The sequence below is a fragment of the Sapajus apella genome, unplaced genomic scaffold, assembly GCF_009761245.1.
Source record: "Sapajus apella isolate SASKATOON/1434 unplaced genomic scaffold, GSC_monkey_1.0 scaffold92, whole genome shotgun sequence".
Classification (NCBI taxonomy): domain Eukaryota; kingdom Metazoa; phylum Chordata; class Mammalia; order Primates; family Cebidae; genus Sapajus; species Sapajus apella.
Genome location: NW_022437032.1, coordinates 4,701,417 through 4,715,438, shown reverse-complemented (window position 1 = coordinate 4,715,438; position 14,022 = coordinate 4,701,417).

The window sequence follows — 14,022 nt, the reverse complement described above, 5'->3', positions numbered from 1 at the left end:
GTCTCCTGAGTAGCTGGGATTGCGGGCGCCCGCCACCACACCTCCTAATTTTTTGTATTTTTAGTAGAGAGGGGTTTTACCATGTTGGCCAGGCTGGTCTCGAACACCTGATCTCAGGTGATCTGCCTGCCTCGGCCTCCCAAAGTGAGCCACCACGTCTGGCCCCTTTCACTCTTTTATACTGGGAATTTAACATTAGTATCTGTGGAATGGCTAGAGACTAATGAGAAATCAAGGAGACATTGATGTGTCCTCTGCTAGCCTCAGCCTTCCGCTTGTTGATGCAGAAAGGAGAAGGGCCTAGGACCCGAGTGGAAGGAGGAGCAGGGATTTGTGTATGGGAGGTTGTAGGAGGCCGCAGCAGCCTGGGCATGGGTTCTGCTGCCTCCTGCAGATGCGTAAAGCATTGATAAGGATGATGTCTGCACAGCGCCCTTCACAGATGGCTGTGGGCTGCACCCGGAGCGCGGGGAAGGGGATGAGCAAAGCAAGAGCAGTTGGCATCAGATCAGCCCCAGATAGTGGTAAGGGGATTGAAGCTTTTAACACAGACCTTGAATGCCTGTGACCCGCAGGAGCAGTGGCCAACGTTCTAAACTAAGGAGATGTGAAAACATCCAGCCCAGGCTCCTCTACCTCTGAGACTCCAGGCATGTCTGGGGGGAGATGACAAGCAGCTTACAGAGACAACTGGCTTTTTTGGCTGAATTGCCGGTGAAACACATCCTCCTGTGCTGAGATAACCATTTACACTGTTGATTGACCGTTTGGTTTTTGAAGGTGAAAAGCATATTTGTTAGGGTGTGTTTGGCTACCAAATCCCTGAGTAACAGCAGCTAAAGGGATAAGAATATTCACTCCTGTCTTAGCAAGATGTCTGGGCGGAAGTACAAGATACTGCACGTCAGAACAGTGCCATCAGGGAATTAGGCCCTTTCCCAGACTCCTCTCTGGGTTGACCTTCTGTCCCTGAATTTGTCATCTCCAGCCCTAAGATGGTTGCCGTGGCTCCAGGCGTGTGTCTCTGGTCCTCTTCTGCATCCTGCGGAGGAGGCAGCGCGTAGGCAAGAGGCTCTTTGTAAGCCTAAGCCTTTTGATCTGAAAGATTTACTTTCTGGTAGCCTTTGAGAAGACATGCTTATACAACTCATTGGCCAGAGTGGAGGGACACATCCCACCCCAGGCTGTAACGGAGCCTGGGATAAGTGCATGGAGGCAGAAGAGAAAGGGGCTGACTGGGTGGTTGATGGTCGACCAGGGCAGAACAAGGATGAACAGAAGTCCCTGGAGGGCTTCCCACATGCTTGTCCACTGGGGGCTGAGTCTGAGGTTGGCTGACAGATTGTCTGGTCCCCGCTTCTTCTCTTGGTTTGACCACTTGCTCACCATGTACCCACAAAGTACAAGACAGAGGTTCCAGGTCACGGAGCAGAGGCTGGAATTGAATCCCAGTGCGAATGAGTCAATTTGCAGATGCTATCTCCAAACCTAAATATTTGATACCTATTAAGCCTGTCTAACCAAAACATCTCCCCAGGCGTGTCACCAAATTTGACCTGTCCTCCACGCTCGCTCGGATCTAGTCAGGCTAGTCAACACTGATGTCAACAAACTTCACAATCTCCATGGCTTAACACAGACATTTCCTTTTCGTTCACACAAAGGCTGCTGTGGATCTAGCACTCCTCCGTGGAAGCTCCCTGCGGGTGGGTGGCTCAGATCGCCAAGGGCTTCCATCCTATAGCTACACGTGGCTCCAGGGTCCCTGTAGAGGGGAGGAGACCCATAGGCTCATCCACTGGCTCTTAAATACTTCAGCCAGGAAGGGACACAGCTCCCTTCTGCTCACAGCCCATTGGCCAGAAGTAGTTACATGGCCCCATCTAACTCCACAGGACCAGCAATCAAGGAGGAGCTCATGGATGGATGGGGAGTGGGAACTGTGGCTCCACACCTGCCTCGTGTGGCTCCCCGCTGCCCTCAAGGTCAAATCCTTACCCTGACCTCTCAGGCTTCCCCACTCCCCACTGCACAGCCCATGCTTCGGGGACACAGAGGCTCTTTAGTACTCACGGCAGGCTTTCCGCAAGCTTTGCTCCTTGCCTTCACACATGCTGTCTCTTTGTCCCTTCCCCTTCTCCTGGTTGATTTCTGCTCATTCTTCATGTCATGGTTATTTATGTGTCAACTAGACTGGGCTAGGGGAAGCCCAGATTGCTGGTTAAACGTTATTTCTAGGTGTGTCTGTGAGGGGGTTTCCGGAAGAGCTGAGCATTGGAATCCGTAGACTGAGAAAAGGAGACCATCCTCCCCAATGTAGGCGTGCATCCTCCAGTCTGCTGAGAGTCCTAACAGAACAAAAGGTGGAAGAAGCATGAATCCTCTCCCTCCATTGGAGGTGGGACCTCCATCTTCTCCCGCTCCCCAACACTGGTGCTCCTGGTCCTTGGGCCTCCAGACTCAGACTGGGAGCTGCACCCCAGGCTATGAACTTGAATTGAATTACACCGTTAGCTTTCCTGGATCTCCAGCTTGCAGAGGGCATACCATGGGACTTCTTGGCCTTCGTAATCACCTAACCCAATTCTCATAATGAATCTCCTCTTATAAATGTCTCTATACCCTGTTGGTTCCATTTCTTTGGTGAACCCCAACTAAAACACTCCATGGCTCATCTTGGGTTCTGTGTTTTCCTTTCCGTTCAGGGGATGGTTACCTTCAGGGGGCTCCCCTTGCCCCCTGCATGTACACCACTGGCACCTCATCACCTGGTATTGTATCTATCTGTTTCCTTGGCTCTCCTGCTCTAGCCTACAAGCTATGCCTTGGCATTGGTACCTGTGTATCCCCAGCATCCAGGGCAGTGTCTCGCACATAGTAGGTGCACAACGACCATCATTTTAGAAAAGAAAAGCAGCAAAGAAATGTTTATTTCAGTTGGTTTGAATCCTTATCTCGGAAAATACGGAATGAAGAGAGGTAAATAAATTTCATTAGAGATCCTTCTGTAAAAAAAAAAAAAAAAGCACACAAACATAGCTTCCTGATGACACATGGCTGTTTCCTGGGGACAGAGAAGAAAGCTGTGTTCCTGCCTTGTCCTTTAGAGTGACACAGGCTGGAGCTCCAATACCAGCTCTGTCACCAGGAAGCCACGGTACCCTGGGGGAGTCATTTCCTCATTTTGAAACTTGCTGATCAGATGGGGATGATATGATAACGGTATCTGCTCAGAAATCGTATCGAAGAGGGCATGTGAGGGCCTCAGCACCCTGCAGGTAGACTGCAAGCTCTCAGTGGGCAACAGCGACTGGTATGATGGTTTATTGTTTAGAGTGATCAAGCCATATTAGTATTGGGGCTTGCAGAGTGCTTTAAGGAATGCAGCTTGTGCTGGCATTTAGAGATGGTAATGCTTTCTGATTCCATAGCCAGCTGGTGGGGGGCCCTCAGTTCCTTCTCCTCTGCAGTGACCCTCTCTTTATTTCACGAGTTTGTTCTCAAGGTCCTGTTAAGTAACTACAAAGTCTTTTCTTTCCTTGAGCACACCGCCAAGCGCTTCCTGAACGCTTGGTGCAGAGGCCGTGAGGGTAGCGAGGGTCTGGGTTGCCGGCACTGGACTCCCAGCTGTGCCACTGGCTGTGTGGCTGGCGCCGCTAACCCAGCCGTTCTGTACCTCGGTTTCTTCATCTGTAAAATGGGAATACCAACAGTACTTATGCCTCGTGGGGTTGTTGTGGGAATTGTGTTAAATAGATCAAACGTTGAGAAAGTCCTTGGAACTTCATAAGCGCTCAATAAATGTTGGTTGATAGGATTCTTGTTATTATCAGATGCTAATGACAGGCATGGAGGATTGAGTGGTTCCTCCCCCTGTGGAGCCCACGGGGAGCAGAGGAGAAGGAGAGGTAGACAAGCAATCACAGCCCGGGTGGGAAGTTCTACATGCAGGGGATGTAGAAGGAGCTAGCACAAGCGTGGGCCCAGGAGCCAGACTGACTTGGGTCGGAATTCTCGCCTCACCATTACTAGCTATCAGAAGGGCCTGGCACTAGGAATTACCCACCTCGCCCAATGTCGGGAGGATGAGCTGAACACTGGCGCGCTTAGAGCAATACCACTCTGCATGGCCAGAAGGGTTAGGCGTTCTTTTCACTGCCAACCCCGCAGGTGGAAGACCTGGGAAAGCTGAGATATGAGGATGAGTTGGGGGAAGGCACAGGGGTGGGCTGTGCTGGGGGCAGGTGATGGTGGAGAAAGAAAGAAGCTCTGCGTGGCCCCCGCAGGATGTGAAAGGCGGCGGGGATACCCACGAGGCTGCAGGTGGCTGCGGCCGTCTTATGAGTTCCTTCAGCAGAGGTTTACAGAGTCCCTTCTACATCTAGAAGGGACTGCCCCTGGGGACAGTAGTGCGCAGGACTCAGCTGAGGGGCTTAGCTCAGGGTCAGTGGGGAGCTAAGAGGGGATATTATGCAGGAAAAAGAAAAAATATGCCTTTGAGAAACATGGAGGGCCAGGCGCGATCATGCCTGTAATTTCTGCAGTTTTGGAGGCCAAGGTGGGAGGATTGCTTGAGACCAGGAGTTTGAGACAAGCCTGGGAAACATAGTGAGCCCCCTCATCTCTACAAATAATAATACTAATTAGCTGTGTGGTGGCGCATGCCTGTACTCCCAGCCACTCTGGAGGCTGAGGTGGGAGGATCACGAGCCAGGAGGCTGCAGTGAGCTGTGATCACACCACTGCGCTCCAGTCTGGGCGATAGAGTAACACACCGTCTTAAAAAATAAAAATAATAAAAAAAAAAGATGTGGAGGCTGAATCAGAGAGGGTCAGATCCCAGCACAGATGTGAAGGGTGGCATCCTTGCCTGGTCCTAGTAAAGCTGTCCTGACAAAGGCCAACACTGCAGCCCTCAGCCCTTTCCTCCTTCACTCTCAGACATCGAGGGCCCATTGGAAGGTTGCCATGTAAGATACAGGACACCCAGTTAGTTTTGAACTTCAAATAAACAACAAATAATTTTTTACTATGAGGATGTCCCAAATATTGAACAAGACATACTTATATAAAACACCTGCTAACCCTGGCCACCCTACCCCCATGGGGTCACATCCGGAGCTGACGGGCAGCATTTGGTGGCATGCCTGGCACTTCAAAGTGTTCACCTGAGCTCAGCCCACAGCTGGATGAGGACAAGGCTAACACCAGAGACGTTTTCTTCTGTGCAGGATGAGTCAGAGAGAAGATGGAGGAGCTCCGCCAGCCTCCTCAGGCCCCCGGGTTTACATTTTTCCTCTTCCAGCTGACCAGGTCTTTCTTCCCTGCCTGGGAGGACTTAAGCCAGGCAGCTTCCATGAGTCATTTCAGATGTTGAAGGGGACTGATGTTCAGATGTTGAGCGGAGAAGACACAGCTCTTTGTGCCCCAGGGGCTCAAGGATGCCACCTGCATGCAAGATTCTTCAACTGTCTTATGAGGGCAGTCTTTGCAAAGCGCCCCCTCGATGGGCAGGAAGAGCAAACACTACCATCGCTTGTGTCTGTATTTCATGGCAGGCCTTTGGGAGTCAAATATCTTTGGGTTTGAGTCTCGGTTTTGCCACCTACCATGTGCATGACCCTGGGCAAGCTGCTTCTCCCTCCTGAGTTCAGTGGTCAGTTTCATGGGCTTGCAGGGAGTTGAAATGAGCAGATGTGGATAAAACGCATAGCTCCATTGTGGCTGGCACCTGGTCAGGCACCCAGAAGAACTACTGTAACACAACCCACGAGATATCATCTCCATGTTACCAACGAGAAACCAGGCTCCCAGGGGCAAAGTCCAAGGGTGGGCATCCAGCAACCGGCCGAGCCAGACTTGCCTCTGGCCCCTATGCTGAGATTCACCTTCCTGAAACTTCACATCAGATCAGGAAGTGCCAGCCCAGAAGGGTTGAGCCCATGGACTTCTTGGAAAAGCTGAAACTTATTTGATTACAAGACTAATGCATATTCATTGAAGATAATTTAGAAAATGCAATTCTGCCAAAAGAAAAAAATAAAACTCACCAGCATTCTCACCACCCAGAGATAGTCACGGCTGACGTGCCACAGTGTATATTTTAAGGCCTTGAGGGAAATTTTAAAAACCTAAAACCGAGATTCCTGCGTTGCCTTTCATCACAGCCTTGGGCTTCGGCAGGCTGTCTCGGCTTCGGCACGGGTGACATTCTGAGCCGATGGTTCTCTGTCATGGGGATGTCCTGTGCATTGTTGGATGTTTAGCGGCATCCCTGACCTCCACCCACCAGATGCCAGAGGCATCCCCCATAAGACAACCAAAAATGTCTCTAGATATTGCCAAGGGCAAGGTACAAAATTGGCGCAGGTGGACCATCGGTGGGTTTAGGGGTAGAGGCTCTGAAATCAGCCAGGCCTGGCTTTTAATCCCAGCGTAGGCATAGACTCAGGCAAGTTAGCTCATGACCGGGAGCCTCTCCATCTCAATCTGTGAAATCAGGGCAATACCTTTCCATCTGGCAGCATCGGTGTGAAGGTTAGAGGAGATGGCGTTTGGGACGTGGAAGGCGTTCAAATATGAGAAAGCTGCTATTGATTACGGCACCCTCATAGCCCGTGGCTTCTCTGATGAGCACTGACTTCACAAAAAACTCAAACACATCAATAGTGGGAACTCGCGTGCCTTTGGAAGGCCCTTCATTCCTGAGTGAGATGTGCAGCTTGTCTTAGAAGGGCGGCAAGAGTTAAGATTGAGAAGGTGGCTATAGAGCCAGCCCCCTGCTTCTGTGTCTCATCTCTGTCCCCCACTGCACGTGTAAGTGACCTTGGGCAGATGACTTAACACTTTTGTGCCTCAGTTTCCTCATCTGTGACATGAAGGCAATGGCAATAGCCACCTCTTAGGGTTGAAAGGACTAAATGAGTTCACCCAATAAATGGCTTTATTAATAAAAATTATTTGGTTGGTGCAAAAGTAATTGCTTTTCTTGCCATTACTTTTAATATTATACATGGCCAGTCTGGTGTAGAAGGGAAAAGGTACATGGGGAACTACTAAAATGAAATTGTGCCTCCCACCGAGTGAGAGGGAGGCTCTGGACGAGGAAGTGACTGCACGTGGCTGCCCATGCCTCCCTTCTTTCTACCCTGGGCACAACTGCTCTCCCTACTGCCCCAAGGCTTGTGAGTGATGTTGGACGGGCCTCAATATCTGGAACACTGGAGTCTATACCCCAGGGAAATTTCAGTTTAAAATCCATTGTGTTTTGGGGGCTTCCAAGTGATTTTTTTAAGTTAAAAAAATTATGGTGGAAACATACACAAAATTGACCACTTTAAGTGTATAAGTCATTAAGTACATTCACATCCTTGTGCACAACACAAAATTTACCATTTTAACCATTTTAAATGTACAAATCACTAACTATATCTGTATTGTTGTTACCACTATGCCTCTTTAGAGCTTTTTCATTTTCCCAGACCAAAACACTGTACCCATGAACTCCCCAGCCTCCCCTTTCTCAGCCCCTGGAAATCAGCATTCTGCTTTCTGTCTCTATGAATTTGGCTGTTTTCAGTGCTTCATATAAATGGACTTATGCAATATTTGTCCTCTTGTGTCTGCCTTATTTTACTTAGCATAATGTCCTTAAGGTTCATCCATGTTGTAGCATGTGTTATAATTTCCTTCCTTTTTCAAGGCTGAATAATATTCCATTACATGGATCTACCACATTTTGTTTATCCATTCATCTCTTGATGGGCATTTGGGTTGCTTCTGCCTTTTGACTATCGTGAATAATGCTGGAATCAACAATAGTGTCTATGTATCTTCTTGAGTCCCTGCTTTCAGTTCTTTTGGGTGTATACCTAGAATCAGAATGCCTGGGTCAAATGGTAACTCTATGCTTAGTTTTTTGAGAAACCTCTGTACTGTTTTCCACAGTGGGTGCACCGTTTTACATTCCCACCAGCAATGCATAAGGGTTGCAATTTCTTCACATCATCACCAATCCCAAGTGTTTTTAACCCATCTGTCCTTTGGATTTTTATACACTGAAAACAGTATAACATGTGTATGGGAGGGGCCCTTCTTCGTAAAAATTATTTGTATTTCTAAAGAGCTTCAAACATTTCCAGTGAGCTGGTGCATGTTTGAACTTCACAATAGTACAGCAAGGTAGAAAAGGTTGAGACTACCGTTTTTTGTCTCAATCAATCTCTCCTTTTTGAGAAAGAGAGGCTGAAGAACAGCTCAGTGAGTCTGGAAGATTCCAAACTAGAACTCAGGTCTCCTGACCTCTTCCGGCCTTTTCTCTGGAGCAAGCAAGTTGCCTCATATGGCTTCCCTGTTCCCAGTTGTGTTACCTTGGGCTTGGGCTTGGGCTTAGGAGACTTTTTTTATTTTTTAAGACAGGGTCTTGTTTTGTTGCCCAGGCTGGAGTGCAGTGGCACAATCTTGGCTCACTGTAGCCTCAACCTCCTCCTGGGCGTAAGTGATCCTCCCACCTCAGCCCCCTAAAGTGCTGGGATTACAAGCATGAGCTACATTGCATCACCACGCCTGGCTACTTTTTGTGTTTTTTGTAGAGATGGAGTTTCACCATGTTGCCCAGGCTGATCTTGAACTCCTGGGCTCAAGTGATCCACCTGCCCCGCCCTCCCAAAGTGCTGGGATTACAGATGTGAGCTACAGCGCCCAGCTGAAACTTTTGACCTGATTATAAGCACAGAGACAGCAGGATCTGTGAAACTTCCCAAGCCAGCCTCACCCCCAATGCTCAGGGGCTGTGGACATGCCAGGTGAGTCTTCAGCATGGCCTGGATTACAAAACCTCAGGGTTTGTCCCTCAAAACCTGTCTGCAGGGACCAAAAAGTGAAGGGAGAGGAAAAGACCCTCATCGAATTCTCTCCCCTGTCCTAGAGCGTGCCCTGCCTTCACACCTGTGAGGCAGACATCAGCGTTGTTTAAAGCTCTAATGTTTGAGGGACAAGATTTTACCTATGCATCTCTTTTATCTGGCTTCTCTTTCACATACTTCATGAGATGATGGAGCAGTTCGAAACACATGCTGTTTTTGGTGACTGTCATTTAATTACCATTTGATATCATTTCTCTTCAGAATGAAAAGCTTGCTATAGCTGTTCTTACAGTAGAAGAAGATTATGGTGATGAATTCTCTCTGCTTTTTTTTTATTTGAAATGTCTTCATTTTGCTTTTTTTTTTTTTTTGAGGTAGGGTCTTGCCCCATCACCTAGGCTGAAGTGCAGTGGTGCAATCATAGCTTACTATAACCTCTAACTTTTGGGCTCAAGCGATACTCCTGCTTCAGCCTCCCAAAAAGCTAGGACTACAGGCATGTACCACCATGCCCAGCTAATTTTTATTGATTGATTTATTTTGTAGAGACAGAGTCTCCCTACATTGCCAAGGGTGGTCTCAAACTCCTGGGCCCAAGCAATTCTCCTGCTTTGGCCTCCCAAAGTGTTGGAATTACAGGCATGAGCCACTGTGCCCAGCCGTGTTTTCATTTTTGAAGGATAGTTTCATTTGATAAAGAATTATGATTTTTTTTTTTTTAACATCCTAAAGACATTACTCCCTTCTCTGGCCTTCATTCATTCTAATGAGAAATCAGCCATAATTCTTATCATTATCTTCCAGTATGTAATATGTTGCTTTCCTCTGACTACCTTTAAGGTTTTTTCTTTATATTTCCCTTTCAGGAATTTGACTGCAATGTGCCCATGTAGCAGTTTTTATTCTGTTTATCTTATTTGAGGCTTGTTAAGCTTCTTGGACTTGTAAGTTGATATCTCTCACCAAATTTGGGAAGGGTTTGGCCATTAATTCTTCAAATTTTTTCCGCCTAGACTCCAATTACATTTATATTAGGTGACTGAACATGTTTGCAATTGCTGCCTTAAATTTCTTGCCTGAAATTATTACAACATCTGGGATCATTTTCTATTAAATGCTTTTTTTCCTTGATGATGAACCACTTTTTTTCTGCTTCTTTGTGTGTTTATTGACTTACGATTCACTACTGGACATCATGAATGATATGTTGTAGAGATTCTGGGTTCTGTTGTGCTCCTTGGAAGAGTTATTATTTTTTCTAGCAGGCAGTTAATTTGAATAGGCTCATACTCCAAACTCTGCCTCCCTCAATGTCAGCAGGGACTCTGACTCAGTTCTTTCAGTTTCTAGCTGTTGCTTTTTCACTATAGTTCCTGGGTTTTCCCTGACCTGTGTAGTTTTGTGGTCAGTTAAGAATTTGAGTGCATTTTATACACAGATGTTAGGGCGAATTCCAGCTGCAGTTCCTCCTCTCCCTGGATTTACCACCTAACAATGCAGCGGCTTTCCAGCCTTCAATCTTTGACAACTGCAGCTTTTTGTCATTCAGCTGCTTGCGGAGTGGCAAGTACCCTCAGGCAAAAAGTCACTAATATGCAAATCCCACACTTAGCTTCCTCTGTTTCTGGTTGGTCTCCAGCGCCTTCAAGTAGTTGTTTTTAAAAATATGTTGTCCAGATTTTATAATTATGTGTGGGTAGGATAGTTCAATCACCTGACCCCCGCCCATCTTATTCCTATAGCATTTTATAACTTGGAATTTGATGCCAGCATAAAAAGTTAAAATATTTCACAAAAATATGATTTTGAGGTTGCAAAAAATCAAATTTTTCTGCTGTGACAAATTGGTTGGAATCAAACGCAGCCCCCTCGGCTCCTGCAGCATCACCCCACCTCCTGCAGCATCACCCCGCCAGGAAAAGCATGGCTTTTCCAGTTTGATGCTGTCCCCACCACACCCTGTTGTCTACCCCAGCTCAGGCCCACTGTCAATTTCTTTGTATCATTTTCAAGTCGGTTTTATAGGCCATTGTTTCCAATCAAAGTCTGTTTCAGAGTTTTTCCTTGTACCTCTACTCAAGTGTGGGCCCAGTGGCTTATTGTGTGTGTGACCTACTTGCCTATCCCCTCTTTTCCCTATGATGCTTTCTATCCTCAGAGCTTCCTTTTCTCCAGTGTTCCATGCTCTTGAACATTCTTTGACCTTTTCTCCCCTTCCTCCAACCCTCTCTTTCTTTTCCTTCCTCCATTATTAATGGAGCACCTACTATGTTTTAGCACTGCCCTAGGAGCTGGGGAAATAGCACTGAAGAAAACAGAAAGAAAAAAAAAAAAAGGGCCAGGCAAAGTGGCTCACACCTGTAATCCCAGCACTTTGGGAGGCTGAGGTGGGCTGATTGCTTGGGGCCAGGAGTTCGAGACCAGCCTGGCCAACATGGCAAAACCCCATCTCTGCTAAAAATACAAAAATTAGCTGGGCATGGTGGTACACGCCTATAATCCCAGCTGCTTGGGAGGCTGAGGCACAAGACTCACTTGAGCCTGGGAGGCAGAGGTTGCAGTGAGCCGAGATCGCACCACTGCACTCCAGCCTGGGTGTCAGAGTGAGACTCTGTCTCAATTAAAAACAAGACAACAGGAAAAAAAAATGTTTGCCTTCATGGAGTTGATCTATGTGAAGGTAGAATCGTGACCATGAACAATTCATATTATAGCAGTAAGTTCTGAGAAAGATAAAGCTGGGTAAGAGGCTGTAGTAATGGGTGCGCAAATGCTTGTAAGTCTTATTCTCTCAGCCCCGAAATAATCTTTCACTGAATGAACAATTCTGTACTTGTTCATGTTTTTCACCCCTCAGGTGGCAGGAAGTGCTTTGTATGGGTCAGTCTTGACTTTATCCACTTCCTAGCTTTGTGATTCAGAAATTCCCCCAGTGCTATGCCTCAATTTCCTCATCAGTAACATAGGGATACGAATATTATCTACCTTTTAGGGTTATTGAGAGGATTAAATGAGTTAATACATGTAAAATGTGTGTTTAACATAGTGCCTGGCATACAGCAAATAACTTCACAAACATTAGCCAATAAAGATATCAATTACCCAACACAATGACTGACACATTGTGAGCAATCAATGAATAGTAATGTAACGGTTACCATTACAAATGACCGTTTGACTTATGGCTTTATGATGTTTCAAAAGCAATGCACATACAGAAGAAACCATACCCATACAACCATTCTGCTTTTCACTTTCAGTACAGCATTTGATAAATTGCATGAGATAGTCAAGACGTTGTTATAAAATAGGCTTTATGTCAGATGACTTTGCCCAGCTGTAGGCTAAGGTAAGTGTTCTGAGCACATTTAAGATAGGCTAGGCTAAGCTATGATGTTAGGTAGGTTAGGTGTGTTAAATGCATTTTAGACTTACAGTATTTTCAACTTACAAAGGATTTATCAGGATGTAACCCCATGCTAAGTCAAAGAGCATCGGTATTTCTCCAGTTCTGAATACTGATATCCAATAGATTGCTTCTCCTTCTACTAGGTCAACAGTATCATCTCCCTTGTTGGAGCTAACAGAAAAAAGCAGTGAGAATCAATAATACAGAAATTGCATATTGGCAGCATCATGGAAAACTGCCTGGGAGGAATCCAGTGGGGAGCTGGGGCTGGAGGTAGCTGCTATTGGGAAGGATTCCACTTTTAGTTGTTGTTGATGTGTGAAATAACAATTTGAGAAGTGAGAAAATGCCACGATAGAGCTCCAGGGGCTGGACCGGCTCTATGGACCCAATAGAGTTGAGTCAACTTTGGAGATGCTCCAAGAAATGTCCATTCTTTCCTTCCTCTGTCCAACATCACCTTCCATGCCTGCCCAATGTGTTCCTGCCAAAAATGGCTCCTTCCCTTCCTGCCGTCTCTGGTGGGCATTATTTGGCTTGGGCTCATTTTCTCTCCATCCCTTAATGAAGTTTGAATTGCCCTCTACTACCAACATATGCTATTTCCCAAATTCTCAGGCAAGCTCAGGGAAGGAGGTGTCAGAGTTCTGCCGGCCTTGCTGGCTTTGATCGATATTTGTCAGAGCCTGGTAGGGGATGCTTTGACTTTGTGTTTCTGAGTTCCTGGTGAGGAGCTGGCATGCAGGAAACACATCATTAAGAGGAGCTGTCAGAACAAACTGCTTTGCAGCCCCAGATTGCTTGTAGGTGGCAGGTCCTGAAGACTTGGGTCCAGGCTCTACCTGAGTGGGTGTTTACTGGGTGCCATCTGGGGATCCTGAGTCAAGCCACCTCTCTTCTCCCATAGGCCCACTGTGGGCCAGGTGTTCTGTTTCCAAGAAAACAAATAAGGGACTTGTTCTGTAAAATGGGGATATTGGAACTTTGGCATTTTCCTTCCTCATTATGACTTTATATTGTTATGAAAGGTTTGGCTGTCAATAACAGAGACCCAAGTAACAGTAGCTTCAATAAGGTAGAAGCTTATCTCACTCTCTTGTCACAGTCCAGGGGGACGTGGTGCAGGGCTGGCAGGGCAGTTCTGCTCCATGAAGTCTCCAGGTGGCTTGTTACTTCCCTGTGCATATCTTCCATTTCCCAAGGTTACTTCATTGTCCAAGAGGACTGTTACAGCTCCTGCCATCTCGGCTGCATTCCAGTCATCAGGAAGGAGAAAGGACAAAGACAGATTATTCACTTCAAGGCCTCTTCCCAGAAGTTGCAGGCATTTCTTCCACTCACAGCCCTATTGGCCAGCATTGAGTCACATGACCATTCCTAGCTGCAAAGGAAGCTGGGAAATGCAGTCTTTATTTCTAGTGGCCATGTGCTCAGCCACAACACATAGCTGCTAGGAATGTGAGCTCTATCGCTAACAGAGGAAGAAAAATGGTCACTGGTGGAGAAGTAGCAGGTTGTTTGGAGAAAGTGATACTGCTATGGAAAACATTGTTGAATGAAATCAGAGGACTCATGACTTTGCATTTCAGTCTGTCCTATAACTTTCCCAAGTCTCAATTTCCTTACCTACGAGGTGGGTGATGGTGACTGCCTCACAATTTGTGGTGATTAAATGACACGGCATATTGAAAGATACGTCTTAAGTTTTTCCTTCCTTCCTTCCTTCCTTCCTTCCTTCCTTCCTTCCTT